The sequence below is a fragment of the Ochotona princeps genome, chromosome 12 (genome assembly GCF_030435755.1).
Source record: "Ochotona princeps isolate mOchPri1 chromosome 12, mOchPri1.hap1, whole genome shotgun sequence".
Taxonomy (NCBI): Eukaryota; Metazoa; Chordata; class Mammalia; order Lagomorpha; family Ochotonidae; genus Ochotona; species Ochotona princeps.
The window spans coordinates 55,106,305-55,121,189 of NC_080843.1; the positions used below are offsets into that span (position 1 = coordinate 55,106,305).

General features: G+C 39.0%; 1 protein-coding gene across 4 annotated transcripts in view; it reads left to right on the top strand.

Annotated features, from left to right (window-relative positions):
* Positions 1 to 14,885, top strand: part of CCDC169 (coiled-coil domain containing 169) — a 46,735-nt gene that overhangs the window by 16,871 nt on the left and 14,979 nt on the right. The window lies entirely within an intron of this gene.

A 14,885-nucleotide genomic window follows, 5' to 3' on the forward strand; every position in this document is an offset into this window, starting at 1 on the left:
TGGAACTAGCAAGCAGGATGATAGACAAGGAATTTCGGTAGTTTGGCTAGGTGGGAAATCCAAGTGTGTCCATTTTTTATGCTTCCAAATTCGCCTAAATTTGCCTAAAAATATTTCATTCTGGTTCCTGTGAAACAGAAATACACATGTACAAATATACACACTCACATGTGCACATTCATAATCACAGAGACACATAGAACATGCATGAAATAAAGAGAAAAGCCATAAAATTACTACACAATAAACCTGAAGTCTCATAGGTCTATCTACTTTTCCTTTTGGTTTCCCTCATGGCATCTTTTGTCTTTGAGGTTCATTTTAATCCCTAAGAAAAGATTTAGATTAATCTGTTTTGTATGTTACAGTGTATATTCTCTTAATTAAACATGCATAATATGCAAATTAATCTCATGTCTTTTATCTCAGTATTGCAAGACCCTCGTCAGATTAAGTATATTATTCCATTTACTCTTTGTGACACTAAGCTTCAAAAAGATGAAGGGATTTACTCAGGCACACAGCCTGGAAGTATAGAGCCAGACTATCCTAAAACAGCCTGCATTTATTATTTTTTTTATACCGTGCTGGCCTAACCCAAGGGCCTTTCTACAATGATTGTCAGAAATGGCAACAAAGAATTTTGAAATAACTGTATGTAGAACTGTGGGGCCTGGAGACCGGACCACTTACAGATGTTACACTCTGAATAACTGCAAGTCTTTAAAAAAAATATTTGTTATACCTTGGTTATTTAAAAAAATTTCCACTTTTATTGAGTTTCACTTGACATATACTAAGCCACACATATTTAAAGTGTACAGTCTGAGTTTTGACATGTGCATATAAGCATGAAATTACTACCACAATTAAGATGATGAATATGTCTGTCACCTCCCGAAGTATCAAATGTATAGTGTGTGTGTGTGTGTGTGTGTGTGTGTGTGTGAAAGTTGGCAGATGTTTAATACTTATCTTAGCTTTAAAAAAAGTTTAACAGTAAGTGTCACACTCATATAATTCTATATTTATATAGACTTATTTATTTATCATAATGAGAATTAATGATGTTTAGGTACCTGAAAAAAATCTTGAGAAACAAACTTAATTTTGCTCTTTGTTGGGAATTGTTTTAAAGCTACCTTGCTCTCTTTTTTTAATGTGCCTTGAACCTCAGACATTGCCTATGCCTGTTGTCCTTGTCATGGTCTCCAAGGTCACAGGTGTAGCGTGCCAGAATGGATCATTAGGATCCCTTACCTTTGAGGGGCTTTATTAAAATATCACTAAAGCCATTCTACTGGACTCTAGCAGAAGGGTGCCTGGCATCACTGCCATCCTCCAGAGGCATGGCTCTATTTATTTATTTTGCTAATAACGAATCAAGGAGAAATAGGTCCTTTTACATCCCTCTGTGTTATTTCCACCCTGAAATACCCTCATTTCTATGTCTGGGTAGTCTGAAAAGTATGTATATTTTTAATTGGAAAAACTGAAGCTCCCATCTCTACCACTTCCGCCAGAGTCATATCCCCATCTGGTGGCACTTAGACATTGCTGCTTGAATAATTTCAGAATAGTGCCTTTTTCTTTTCTTAATTGCAGATAGAATTTTAATATTGCCTAGGCAATATAAACTACTACCTACAGAATGTAAAATATTCTGGATACCTGCCCCTTCTTAACCCGGCCCTAGCCCCAGTTAAACACTAGCTAGAGAAACTGGGTGTCACTAACCTCATGCAGAATCCAACGAATGTTGACATGATGTGGTAAAACGTTATATTACTATATCTTAGGAGCTTGTAAATGGTTCTTTGGCTGCTACCTGTAACATATTCATGTGGGCAGTTTTTTTTTCCTTGATGAATCTGTGTCATTACTGAAGAAAGTGGTTTCCCGAGAAATTTAAATCCAGAGGCAGAGAATTATACTTGTGTTTCTCTTCAATAAGGAACTGAAGAGACAAGAAAACAAGAAGGAAGGAGAATGGAAGTCCAGGCTCTTCTGCAGGTGTTCTCTCTGTTCTCCGGGCGTCGCCGGCACAAGGGTTTGGGTGTTGTTAAACCGTGGGAGCCAGGAGAGGTTTGTCTGAGCAGTAGTGATTAGGAATCTAGAGTTGGTGGCAGCAGCATCAGCTGCTGGCCAAACATCCTGTAACTGGCTGGCAGATTTCTCCTGTGTAAGGAGAGAAGATTTGCCAAGGCTTATCCTTTGTTAGAAACCAGCTATATTTGCGAACATATATTGTTTGTGCAATACAGACATTTTAAATCTCCCCTTAAGTTGATTGTTAGAGAAAGGGCTTAAATCAGTTGCTTTGCTGACTGAAGTATGAATCAGACACTATTTGCAAATTTCCTGATTATTTATACTTCTTGTGGGTTGTTTGATCTTTAGAGACAGTAAACCTATAAATTGATATCATTTATTCTGAATGGTAATTTTGAGTTACATCAAAAGCCAGCTTTTCTTATTATGCTAAATAAAAGGTATAAACACAAGTTTTTGAACACCATATATGTATATGTATATACACTATATATAAGTATATGTAAGTTTTAGAAATGCTATCTGAAAAGAAACATGAATTACTAAATTTTCAAACTGAATCATTTATATTTGATTTTAGTATTTGGAAAAAAATTATTCACTTCAGTTTGCGTCTGTGCTGGCACAGGCTAGTTGGAACCTTCAATATTTTCGAGGTTCACTTTTCTCATCTGGATGTAATACAGACCATATAGCACTTTGAAAAATAGTGGCACAATTTGTTAAAATTTCATTGTAACAAGGTATATCAGTTAAGATAGCATTCAGTCTAATGAAAGGGAATAGTTTAAAAAGTTAAGGTATGAAGTTTGGGATTTTTTCCTTGTGTGTAGGAAGCCTAGGGTGGTTGAAGAGGCTCTAGAATGCCTGCAGGTGTCTCGGCTCCGCTCCTCCTGACTTTCTAATCTATTCTTTAGCGAGTAGCCTCTGACCCTGTGCTTATAAAATAACTGATTCACTTTTACACTTGAAAATATATTTTCACATTCTCAAAGAAGTAGATGAACAGAGAAGTTCGAAGAGGAAGGCCTGTGAAATTGACTTCTCTTCAGAGAGCTTTGCTATATGCTGCATCCAGCAGTTCCCCTCCATATTTCCTTGACCGGGACAATGCCATGAGCCCACTTCCATATGCAAGAGAGGCTGGGAAAGACAGTGTTTTACTGAGCATTTAAGTATGACGAAGAGAATGGATGTAGGATATGCAATTAGCTTTGTCTGCCACATAAGCTCATTTAAAATGAAGGGCAAAAAATGTGCATTATATTGATAGTATGTGGAACATAGCAGGCAAATAAAAAGAACAACTTAAAAATCAAAAATCAAACATACTCATAGTTCTTTTTTTAGATTGTGTTTTACTTTTTTTTAAAGATTTATATATATTTTATTGGAAAGTCAGATATACAGAGAGGAGGAGAGACAGAGAGGAAGAGCTTCTGTCTGATAGTTACTCCCCAAGTGCCCACACAGCTGGTGCTGAGGCATTCCGAAGCCAGGAGCTTCTTTCCGGTCTCCCACACGGTGCAGGGTCCCAAGGCTTTGTGCTGTTCTCTACTGCTTTCCCAGGCCACATGCAGGGAGCTGGATGGGAAGCAGTGCTGCTGGGATTCGAACAGGCAACCATATAGGATCCCGGTGCATGCAAGGCGAGGACTTTAACCATTATGCTATCACACCGGGCGCTATGTTTTACTTTTTAAAGAAAATTGCTTGGGAGAGAGACACAGAAACACACAGAGTTACACAGAGAGAACAGCGCATTCACTAATGCCCATATTCACTCCCCAAAGCCCACAGCAGCTGGGGCCGGTCCAGGCTGCATCTGTGAGCCAGGAACTCAATCTAGGCCTTATATCACCAGGCTTAGCATTGGCAGGAAGCTAAAGCTGGGAGCCAAACTCCGGACGCAAACCCAGTTATTGCTACAAAGAAAGTAGGTATCCTGACCAGGGACACAACTACTTGTTATATTTTTTTTCCTAAATAAAATTGTAACCTAATTCCAAAGACACATTTGAATCCTGTGACTACTTCATTGACATTTCAATTTTAGTTTATATACAACCGGGTTCTATACATCTTAAAATGGCTATAGATTACTGTTCAGCTGCCTTGTGTCTATTTTCATTATAATATTTAGCCTTTTATAGCATTGAAGCATAATTTTGCTGAACCTGGCTTTTTTTCGTCAATCCCTTCTTTCAAAGCCACCAGGATTAGCTGGTCATGGGAGGCATGGGGTAGAAGGCACAGCAACAGAAAAGCATTATTTAGGAAAATGCTTCATCTTGGAGCAGGTATGATGGTATAGTATGGTATGTCGCTGTGTGTGATGCTGGCGTCCCATGTTAGGGTCCCAGTTTCAGCTGAAGTGCTTAGGACCGCAGCAGCAGAACGATGACCCCTGTCAACCATGAGAGAGATCAGAGTTTTCAACTGACCCAGACCTGGTTATTGTGGCCATTTGTGAAAAGAACCAGAGGATGGAAGACTCATTCATTCTCTCTCTCTCTCTCTCTCTCTCTCTCTCTCTCTCTCTGTCTTTCGATAAGCAAAGCCATTTTTTTCAAAGGAAAACACTGAATTTTAAACATTTTTGTAGGACTTTTGACTAATTTGTAGTAAGTGAATTCAAAGGAATGCAGGTTGCTGAAGTTCCAGTCCATGAATATTATCATTGAAACTGTTTAGTTACATTTTAAGGAATCTTGAATTGGTTAAAACTTGACTGACTGAAATGGCTTAGTGTGTGGTACAATCATTGAAAAATGTATTTAGCAAATGAATATGTTCAGGCCCATATTTACTTATGAAAGCCAAAGTTCACTTTGAAGCCAAAGTTTTGGTAAATTTGTAAATTTGGAATCATTAGAAAACCAACTTGTTTGCAAATTGAGTCTTCGATGGATTGACTTTTTGAAATTAAGTTTTGGCTGCTTTTCCAGATTCCCTTCTATAGTATATTTCACCCATGGTGTAGACCAGAAGCCCTTTCTCCTTGCTTTTTTTTTTTAACCATTGGGTTCTTTGTCACGTACCTGACCTTCCACAGAAACAAGATTCTCAAACTGGTCTCCATATTGGTCCATTTTGTATTTCACACATAGATCTCCATAATTTGATCACCCTTGCTGTTTTCCTGTCATATTCATTTCTGTCCTTAATAGTGGCTCAGATTCTTTTAGCATATTGTCACACAGGGCCTTGAACAAGTATCGTCTTAGGACCTTCCCACATATCCTACTTGTTGTGCTCCCACTGGGCTCTGGTCATTTCCACATCCAAAACTTCTTAGAAAGTTTGGTTTTTTTTTAAGTTATGTGTATATATTTAGATAACTGGACATTAAAATTGATGACCTCAGAATGTAATCTATAGTTACAAATATGTCTTATTCAAAGTGAAGTTATTGTGGCATAGTGAAACAAACCCCCACTTGTGATGCCAGCATCCATATCAAAGTTCTAGCTCCTCCACTTCTGATCCAGCTTCCTGCTAATGCATGTGAGAAATTAGTGGATCATGGCTTGCCTGCTTGATTCCTACCACATCTGCTTAGGCAGACCCAGGTTGAATTCCCAGCTCCTGGCCTTGACCTGGCCCAACCATGGCTGTTACAGTTATTTTAGAGAGTGTACCCGTGCTGAACTTTCTCTCTCTCTTTTCTCCTCTCTGGATCTCCCTCTTCCTCTGACTCACTTCCTTTCAAATAGATAAATCTATAAATAAAATATACTAAGGTGATAAATCAACCATATAATAAAAAGTATTGGTGAGGGGATTTTGGCTTTGCAAGAATGTGGTATTAACAAAGCAAGAAGTGGAATTTCCAGTAACCATCAGGCTTAGTGGGTCTGTAGAATCAATCTGAGACTGTCTTCTCCTAGGTTATGATGCAGATGTCACTTAATTGTTCTTCCCAAAGATCAGAATGATCAGGTTGGAGACAAATAACAGCCTCAACTCACGAAGATTTCCTAGGAAAGTTTAATAACAGTGTTGTCCACAAGGGGGCAGTTGGCATTTAAGCATTCAGAATGCTGGAGTTTAATTATTTAGGATGTCTGTTGAAAAGTACTGTATATCTTGGAGCTGTGATTAACTGTATTGTATTCTTGTATTTTTCTCTTGAAAGTATTAAGTGGAATTTTTTTCAATTAGCTGTATTTCCTCTGTGTGTTCATTAGCAAATCAATTACTTTTTTTAAAATAATGCTTCATTTTTGCTTGTGATAAAGGAGTTGAGACTTAAGTTTTTTGATCCTAAATATATTTTACTTCAGACTTGTAAATAATCTCATGAAATTTTCTATTTTTATCCTGTTGCCTCACTTTACTCTTAGAAAATGACCCTTTAAGAATATAAGTAAGATGTTATACAACTTAGAATGGAAAGATCTCATTTGTACCAAAAGCAAAATATCTATTTCATGATAGTAGAATTAATTTGTGTGCATCTTTCCTTTCCTCTGGTTAATTTTTAGTGAGTCTTATTTAGATCCAGGCTGTGTTTTCTAGTGTGTGTTCACTGATGACAATAACAGGTGAAACGGCTCCTTGGGGAGATCAATAGCAAAGTTATGAATTTTCTAGTGAATTGAAAGTGATGGCATGAAACCTGTCTGTTACTCTGATAAAATCTTAAGATAACCTGCTCTTTTACAGTCAGTACAATTAAGGTATCAAAATCTCTAAAAATTTCAGGCACATATAATAAATTTACAAATGGCTAATCCTAAACATTTGCTGCTCATGGCTCAGGGTGTTTAATGACTGGTGCAATTTTTGTGAAATCCAGAATGTGTTCTCTCCAGCATGATTTATTGGTGTGCTGGGCTGATCCCCGTGAAATTGCCACAATGAGTCACCCTGATTTCTTGAGTTCCAGGGTAAGTTCTAAGCATAGTGTCTCTGAAAGACAGCTCAGGTGGCAGGTGCAGGGAAAGGAGAGTGAGTCGGGTCTCAGGAATTTGGGGCCATACCAGCTAGAAATGACTGTGGCCACCATCCTGAGGCTAACCAGAGGCAGTACACTGTATTGCACCACCATGTTGAACTTAGAGGAAACAGACAGATAGATACAAGCCTGGGAGACGAGTGTTTAGAGGCTGAAGGTGGTAATGAAGAAAGAGCACTCAGCCAGTGGTCCACATCTGAAATACAGTCACTGCTGAATACATTTTCTACGGGGTGTGTATCAGACTTATGTAATTCATACATGCAAATGAAAGAGCTGCATTCATAGTTTTGAGTATAAAATTATCAAAGAAACATTACTGAAGTTTCAGTATCATTGTATTTTAAAAATGTACCCTATTAGCCAAATATTTTAGTTGAAAAAGTCAAGGGAGATGTTTTGTGTCTGGCACTTGGGCTCTTTTAGGAATTTTTTTTTTCAGTGAGTACTACTGTTCATCATTGTGTGTGTGTCTATGTGTGTGTGTGTATGTGTGTGTTTGCTTTTACATACCCTTTTTCGCATGTGCAAAAATTTAAAATACTCCCACCTAACCAAATCAAAATAACTCATGTGAACTTGAAGCATATTCATGCTACCATTTAAAAAATTGGTTTTATTGGGGTGTAATTTTTGCAAGTAAAACCGTAGCATTGTTTTGGCAAAGTTGATTCTGAAGTATCAAAAACTGTTAAAAATAGGTATCCAATGTTCTGCTCACATTTTTAGGTTTGAATATGATACTTATTCACAGAAAATGACCATTGATAATTTAAATGAATGGATAACTAGAAAAAGAAATCTCAGCAGGTTGAAGATTCAAACCCATTTTTGAAGGCTACCTGCTGGAAGAATACCAACGAGATTTGAGGGAGCAATAAGGAAGTGTCCCCAGAGAAAAACCATAGAACAGATAGTGGCAGACTCAGAGAAGAAAGCCAGGGCAAGAATGAAGCTTAAAGCTGGAAGCCTCATTGAACACATATACATGGAATACTTAATTACTGGGACCCCATGCCTCCCTGATAGCCAGAATACACTTAAAATGCAGTGGTTCTCTGAACTTTGGTAGAAAGGTGTAAGGATGATGGGATCGCATTAAAATACTATGAATAACGTAAGTCTAATCTCTCTTTCCCTGCCCTATCCATAGGGTTGGGGCAAGAGGTGGGTGTATGGGGACGCCATGCAAGGTGGAAGAACACCTTACAGGTTAGGAGGCAGTAGAATTCTGCAGTTGAAGTATTTTAAAGCCCTGGAGAAAAGACAGTGCACTTCCCAGACTTTCCAGGATAAGAAGATTAATGATTGAAGACCCCAGTGCGGCATCTGGAATCCTATTACTGTGTTTGTAACAAGGTCATGCTTCCCAGGGGTCATTTGTTCCTTATGACCAAGTGCAGTGTGAGATACTAAGGCAGCTCATTCCTGGGAAGCCAGACTCCAGTAACAGTTGACTTTGCCTTAGGTTTCCTGAAGGCTTTGCCAAACTTTTTTTAAAATTTATTTTTTAAATTTTTATTGGAAAAGATCTTCTGTCTGCTGGTTCACTCCCCAAGCAGCCACAATGGCCAGAGCTGAGCTGATCCGAAGCCAGAAGCCCAGAGCCTCTTTCAGGTCTCCCACATGGCTGCAGAATCCCAAGACTTTGGGCCATTCTCGACTGCTTTCCCAGGCCCAAAGTCGGGAGCTGGATGGGAAGTGGGGCTGCTGGGGTTACAATCGATGCCCATATGGGATCCCTGCGCATTCAAGGTGGGGACTTCATCTGCTAGACTACTGTGCTGGGCCTTTCGGCAAACCTTTTTAGAGTTCATTATAGTCTTCCACCCCCTCTTTCTCCCCATCATTAACATTCAAATATATATTCTGCCCCTGCCTGCTTCCTTGGATTTTATTAAATAAGATGATTTTTGCAAATTTAATCTTGATGTCTGTTTCTTAGAAGACTAGGGCCAAAGTTAGGAGTGCTAAGTGTGATAGGAGGAAATGAGGTACAATAAGGATTTGTGGCTGGTTCATTCTCTGTTTGATGGCAAAAGATCTTGTTCTGATTGGTAGATGAAACTATATCTCATGGCCCAGGATGGCAGTTCAGGTATTAAAGATTTCACTTATGGTCACATTGGAAAAATGTGGTGGAAGGGAATAGTCTGGAAGAAGCTATAATGTTGGCACTAGGAAATTGGGGGAGTTACTGTAAGTTCTATTGCCAGCCTGCACAAGGATCATGATTGACAAACATGCTTAGGTTGTAGCCTGTGTGTACCAGCCATGGAAGGATGAGCAGAACAGCAGGCTGAGATCATATGTGCGAAAGCTTCAAACCTCCCGAGTCATTTAACTCTTTAGCCCAGGGAATTCTGTTAAGTGAAGGGCCGGGCTGTGATGGGTATGAACAGGGATCCTGATAACTGACAGAGATCTGTATAGATCCTCCTAAGAAGGGTGACTCTGAAATTCCCTCTGGACCCTCTGAACATTCAGAGTGGCACATCCTTCCCTGGTAAGGACTGATGCACCTGCCGTGCTAGAAGATATTGTAGATGCCTCCCTAGCGTGGCCACAAGTGCTCCACCCATCAGCAGCTGTCCTTCCCGTCTCTCCTGCATGCCTCTTTTCGTTTTCCTAAAATATGCATTTATTTATTTGCAAGGCAAAGTTACACACAGAGAGGGAGAGACAAAGAGAGCAATCTTCTGTCTGCTACTTTATTCCCCAAATAGCCACAAAAGCCAAGGCTGGATCACACCAAATGTAGGAGTTTCATCTGGGTCTCCCACATGGATGGTAGTTTAGGTTATCCTCCACTGCTTTCCACAGCACATTTACAGAGAGCTGGGTTGGAAGCAGAGCAGCCAGGTCTTGAACTGCTGTTCCTGTGTGATACTTACATAGCAGGTGGCAGCCTAGTCTGATGCCCATAATACTAGTCCACCCCCATGTTGCCCCTTCCAAAGTCTTTCAATTTGGGTGACTCTGCATGTTGTAGCCTGTGTTGATTCCCTCCCTCTCTTTCTCCTTCTTTCTTTTTTTAAATTTATTTTTATTTGCAAGCTAATTTTACAAAGAGAAGATGAGACAGAGAAATATCTTCCATCTGTTGTTTCTCTTCCCAAATGGCTGCAGTGGCTGGAGCTGAGCCAATCTGAGGCCAGGAGCTTCTTCTGGGTCTCCCACATGGATGCAGGGGCCCAAGATAAATCACTTTTTAGAGCTTGTGAAGCCTTTACTATCTGTGCTTAACATTTTATCATTTATTGCCTTGGACTTGTACTGCTACCTTGTACATTTTTCTATGTATTCCTAATTTTGGATCTTAATGAGGCCATAATTAATATACCGCACTTTGTACTCCAGTGGGTTATTTGCAAGATAATTTCTTCTAGATCTTAGAATGCATTTTCCTATTTAAACAATACTTGAAAGAACTAGGTTCTCTTTCCTATGTATACAATCATTATAGATATAAACAAACTATATTAACAAATGATGTTACTGATTCATGTTTGTGTGGTAACCTAATCTGAGAATCCTTAAGATAAGAGATTCACATAGTACAATTTTGAATTAATTCCATCACTCTCTGTCCCTCCAAAGTTCTTCATATGTCAGTAGTTTATATAATGAAGGTTTCATGTTCTATAACATAGCCCCATTTAGCCTCTTACGTATGTTTGGCTTTTAAAAAATTTCTTCTGCAATATTTGGGGTAAGGGAGCTAGAGGCCATTCATGTTGCCAGTACGTAATTAGTTTTCAAAGATGAATAGCACTTGCCTGAGAAATATTACCTGATTATATTTTAACAAGGATATTAATATATATAGTGGGGAATCATCCCTTCTGAGGGATTCATTTTATCGTATTATTTTGAGAGGCTATAATTTGCCTTGTTTCAGCTGGCCTAATTATATTCTCAGTAGAAATTTTAAAACTGTTAATAATTACCAAAAAGTGTCTAAGAAAGGATAAATGTTTGGTGAGTTAGCTGTATTTCTGAGCATGGGCCCTAAAACCCCTTATCTTGCAGGTTTGCTTTGTGGAGATGTAAATCAGCTGCTTTCATTCTTTTTTGTTTAACAGATGTGGTGACCTAAACCATGACCAGCAAGAGCTGAGAGAATTTTACTTGACTATTTTTAAATTCAACCTGTGACAATATGAAACATAGATGAAGTTAAAGAAAATTATCAGTTATTAGTATAGGCATTGATTTTTAAAGTATGTTAATGCATTATTGCTCTAGTCCTAGACTAACAGTATGTTTGGGAGCCTCACACAGTCCCTTAAACTGTGTAGCTCCATTCATCTTGCCTTTCCCCAATTCTTTCTAAGAGCTACATGACATGACCAGATGCAAGTTATTAAAATTATCTTTGTAGAGCCACATTTGTTTGATTTGATCAGCATTCCTGTGTCTTCTTTCAGAAGAAAACTCCTTTTGTTCCAAAAACTGTGCTTTGCCCCATTTCAAACATATGTTTCATAGTGAAGATGTTTTCACTGCCTTTCATGTTATCAGAGCTCATTACTCCAGAGGGTGAGAACCTCAGATAGAATGGCCACCCATAGTATTTCTACCCATCTCTGTCCTGGACCTGCTCTGGCAGGTCTAGGGGTAGATGCAAATAATGAATTTACTATGAAATGATCCTTTTATACAGGGTACAGAGCCCAGAATGTATTTCCCAGATAGGAATAATTCTGTAAAAGCACTAAATAGGACTAGCCAGTATGCATCAACCCTCACCCATCCAGTCAGTTTTGGTCCCCTTTAGAGCCCCTCAGGTGTTCATGATTGAAGTTTTGAGCTATGATTAAGGATATGTTGGAAGCAAGACTTGAGTTCCTAGGTGTCATTTAAGGCTAGTAGCATGTTCATTCAAACAGGTATTGGAACTAATCTCTGTGCTACAAATTAAGAGTCCAAGACAACTGGACAAGGGCTTGTATGAGATTGCACTCCAAGTACACTAATATAGTAAGTATTATCCACACCCAAAAGGAAATGAAGGCATTTATTGTTCATTAGGTACTGGCACAGTGATGGGAATATTCATTATGCATTAGATGTGGGCACTTTGATGGTGGTAAGTTCAAGTAGCATTATATGACATTCAGTCTGACCATAAAAGATATTTATATTAATTTCCTTTAAAAATTGTTTCATTTGTGTCAGGTGAACATATTTCACGTATTTCAAAATGCAGAGTTGGAATCCTTGTGATACTTCCCATTCTCGCTTCCTTCCTGCCCAAGATCCTCACCCACCTTCCTCCTGCCTTATTTTTAAAATTTTACAATGACATAATTTTAATGCAGATATCAAAGATTGCACACTTAATAATCCTTTTTAGACGTATAGTTTAGTTGGCACTGGGGGTCTCCCTTTCCCCTCACCAAGTTCCCTTCTCTCCCCACTGATCTCCCCTCCAGTCTTACAATGGGTGTCTTGCGTGAGTTTTCACAAATCCATCATATTGCCACTGGGGTGTCTCCCATCAGTGTAGAAGGTTGTCAGTTATTTCATTGTGAGTCCATTCTTGTAGTGCATGCATGAGGGCTTCTCTCTGTTTCCACCTTTGAACATATTAATTTCTGCTACATTTCCATGATGTGTTCCCTTGCGTACAGTCCACCATGGGGAGAAGAAAAGAAAAAAGGATAGTGAACCTTCATCTACATGAGGTTAAAGGACATATAACAAAGGTATTATGGTTTGAATATAGTTTTTTTCTTTGAAATTCACATTTACATTTCTCTGCTATTGCTGCAATGTTGGGAGGTGGGGACTTTGAAAGTTGAGTAAGTCATGTAGAGGGGACCTTAGTTTGTAGAAACATAAAAGTGAGTTTATTTTTAAAGATTTATTTATTTTTATTGGAAAGGCAGATTTACACAGAGGAGGAGAATCAGAGAACGATCTTGCTTCCACTGGTTCAGTCCCAAGTGGCCACAGTGGCCAGAGCTGAGCTGATTCAAAGCCAGGAGCCAGAAGTTTCTTTGAGTCTTCCCACACGGGCGTGGAGTGGCCCAAGTCTTTGGGCCATAACTTCCACTGCTTTCCCAGGCCACAAGGAGATAGCTGGGTGGAAAGTGGAGCAGCCAGGACATGAACCAGCACCCATCTGGGATCCTGGCACTTGCAAAGGGAGGATTAGCCAACTAAACCATTGCGCTGGACCCACAAGAGTGAGTTATTATAAAGTAAGGCCACCACTTGTGTTTTGTCTCTTCTGAAATGTCTATTTCTCTTAAACTTTTCCACCATGTCCTGAAGCAGCACAGGGCATTTCAGCAAGTGCAGACACCTGATTATGGACCTCTATCTCCCACAACTGTGAGAGAATTGACTTTTTATAAATTACTAGTCTTGGACATTCTTTTCTAGTAACAGAAGATAGATTAAGATAGCAGGGGAGGTTCAGGTGTCAACATAAGTCACTTTACATGATGGATTTTAGTCGGACAAAACCAGAGGAATGGGCAATTATTCCTCTATTCAGAATGGGGATCCTATAACATCCTTAGTGGGCCAGCAAAGTTATCAACTTAAAAATTAGCCTGCTGTAAGTTTATTGACTTTCAAGTTGTACCTGCGGCTGCTCTGGCAGGTCCAGACCAAGTGATTTCACTGACCTTCTGTGGCCCATGGGCTGGATATTCTGCTCTGCTACTCTCTATTGTCTTTCAGAAAAGGTCTCACATGTGACAGTCCTCAATGAAAGTACTTCTGTCCTGTTCTCAGTGTAAGAAAAAACATAAAGGTGATTACAACCCAGATATAAATAGGTTTAGCACTTACACATTTTGGGCCCATTGGACTAAAACCAGTTCGTGAATTCACCTGAAGTCACAAATATCACACAGTGAGTTCAGTAGCAAGTTCCCAAAGTATGTTTTAATGTCCAGTGTTGTAATCATGGAGAAGGTTCTGAAAATAAGTCTAGCAATAAAGAACCTGGCTTTCAATCCACCTGAAAAAAGGTAGTAAGCTTTTAAGATTAAAAACAAAAAATCTTCCTCCCATGTTCTACAGCGTAATAAGATAACTATAGCTTACAACAGAAAAAAAAGAAGAGGGAAACTTTAAGGCTGCAAAATTAGGTGAAGGAGGGGGAAATATTAGTTATTTTGACTTGAACACATTGAGCACATGTACTGAAATGCCACTCTATACCTCCATAGATGTATATAGCTATCAAGTGTTAATAAAAATATTTTAGGTATTTAAGGAATTAGAATTGCTAACTAACCTGACTTGGTAATCACTCATTAAATGTATATGCTGAATTATCACAATGCATCCTATAAATAAACATAATTAAAATATTAACAAAAAGGAATTCAAAAATTAAATATTTTTAAACTAAGTAAAACAAATCTTCCCCTCTCAGAATTAACATGTTACCAAAATACGTTGCTGGCTGGGAAGCACTGTGGATAGGAAAGATGTAAGCAGGAGCACATCTAAGGGTGGTTTGTCGCTTCTTCTAGGGTAGAAAGCATTGTACATAATTAACTTTTCCCCAAGGGGCTGTTGATTTCTTTGAGAGGTGGGGAACATTTCAGGGAATTGTGATGATATTTCTTGCTGACACTGAGCAGCACAAGTACTAGCGCTCCCTTGGTGGGAAGGAACTCATGCTGTGTATGCAGTGCTCAGTTTGGATCTCATTGTGGTTACTATGCTCACCAGCTCGCCGTTCAAGGTGACCCAGAGAGAGGCGGGACAGTATCTCCTAACCAAGTCATCAAACCATCTAGGTTTAGTGGCTTTTCTGTAGTGGGCACTGTATAGTGAGAATTTCTGTGAAATATAAAGATCTTACCCTTTGTTCCCACTCCATAGTACCACCTGTATGCCTCTT